The following is a 1,878-nucleotide window of genomic DNA, read 5'->3' as shown; positions in this document are numbered from 1 at the left end:
AATGTAGCAGGGGGAGGAGGGACACAGGAAAGGCAGTATAACAGAGAAGACAAGTAATGCTTCTATAGCATCTCACTACGATGATGGACAGTGACTGTAACGGGGTATGTGGGGGGCACTTGATAATAGGGGGAGTCTAGTAACCATAATGTTGTTCAAGTAATTGTACATTAACAATATCAAAAAAAGAAATTAAGAGCAGAATTTGAAGATCGAAAAAAAAAAAAGCAAACCAATAACCATATTGTTTTCTTGTGAACCCTTCATAAGCGTGTATATCAATGATAGCTTAATAAAAAAAAAGTAAACCAATTTTGGGACTAGTACAGTATCATCAATAGCAGATTCAGTTTTTGGAGAGCAGACCAAATCTCTGATGGAGCAATTGTTCAAACATTTTCCAGGTCTCTGGTTTGTCCCTAGAATCTGAAGAGGCTTTCGAACAACTGAAATAGGCTTGTACCCCCTTCCCTAAGTTTTGGGGGTTCCAAACTGTGAAAAACCCGACCTGATTCACCTGATAGTCCTGTTCACACCGCACATTTGATGATGTTTACTCATGTCTCACGTACTTGGGAGAAAAGTGGCCCACCAATTCCTGTACTGTGGCGGCTCATGGGAGGAGTGTGGAGGTTTATGTTTAGTCTGGAGTTAAGCCCACAGAAGCAGAGGTTAATGGCAGCAACTACAGCTGTAATTCTTGGTTCTGGACCTGAAGTTTGGCCTATGAGAATTCCCTAACAAAATCACTCCTTTACCACAGTCCCCACTCACCTGGTGAGCACTGCTGTGTCATTAATAAAAAGAATCTAAGAGAGGACTGTTAAAAGCACTAGACTCTTACAACATCTGTTGCGGGTTGACTTTCTTCTTCGTTGTCCTTGTCCCCACCAAAACAAAGAATTGAAAGGCAGAGACCAGACGCGAAGCAGAGCGAGAAACTTTTCTCTGAATCCACTCCAAGGCAGGGGTGGGCCAGGGCCAAGGGAGACAAAAACCCCGAACTTTTAGGGGAGGGTCTATTCATCAAGGCCTAGCCAGGAGTCATTTCTTTGATTGACAGGGTGATGTCATTTGATTGACAGTTCTGGGTATACACCCACTCCTCTTGAGGCACATCTTTTCCCAAAATGCACCAGGAAAAGCCCGTAGGAGCGTGCGGAGCGGGGCGGGGCGGGGTGCGTAGATAGGGTGGGGTGAAGGGGGAAGTAAAACTGCAACTTTATTTTAATAAGATTATGATGAGGGGTGGTTTGGGCGGTTCTTGGTTTTGATCAATTGCGCCTGCGTTTGCACCTGCTTTGGGCGGCTCTGGCCTGGTCTCCACAGGCAGGCAGCTGTCTCCCTGCAAAGCCTCTGTTGTGATTATGCGGAACCCATACCTGGGCTCTTTTTTCCTGGAACCTTCCCTTCCCCTGATTTACATGCCCATGTCTGTCTTTCTACCTAACACACCCACTAAAAAAATGAAAATTTTCAAGATTTGTCAATGAGATGTGCCATTTATCAGAATTCTCTACAGTCCACTGCTGAGGTAAGCACAGGGAACGTGGTAGCAGCTGCGTTTCACAGAACTAATACTTGTAAAGGTAAGAGATTTTATCAGATGATTTGAGTTGATAAGCTGATCTCCTGTGAGGGAGGACAGCTAATAGCCTGCTACAATTCTGATGGCAGTTTCTGTTAAAAGTTCCATCCTAATATTTAAAAATAACCATTTGTTCCCGTTTTGCAGCTTGTCCTAGTAAGGATGGAGGCACCGGAGGGAGGGGTGAGCACGTCGGACCCTGATGACGTGTCAGAGTCCCTGGCTGCTGCCCCCTCCCAACCTGAAAAATATGCCTTGGGCTAGCCAATCCTCGCGCAGCTGTAAATCTA

The 1,878-nt window shown here is 45.3% G+C and overlaps 1 non-coding gene across 1 annotated transcript; it reads left to right on the top strand.

The window, feature by feature from the left end:
- The first annotated feature begins 1,601 nt into the window (after window positions 1–1,601).
- Window positions 1,602–1,676, top strand: LOC118967046 (small nucleolar RNA SNORD28). The gene has a single exon (XR_005053820.1). It is a non-coding gene; the product is annotated as a small nucleolar RNA SNORD28 (small nucleolar RNA).
- The last annotated feature ends 202 nt before the right edge of the window (window positions 1,677–1,878 follow it).

This window comes from Manis javanica, chromosome X (assembly GCF_040802235.1).
Source record: "Manis javanica isolate MJ-LG chromosome X, MJ_LKY, whole genome shotgun sequence".
Taxonomy (NCBI): Eukaryota; Metazoa; Chordata; class Mammalia; order Pholidota; family Manidae; genus Manis; species Manis javanica.
Note: the sequence above shows the minus strand (reverse complement) of the source record. Positions and strands in the feature narration are given on the sequence as shown.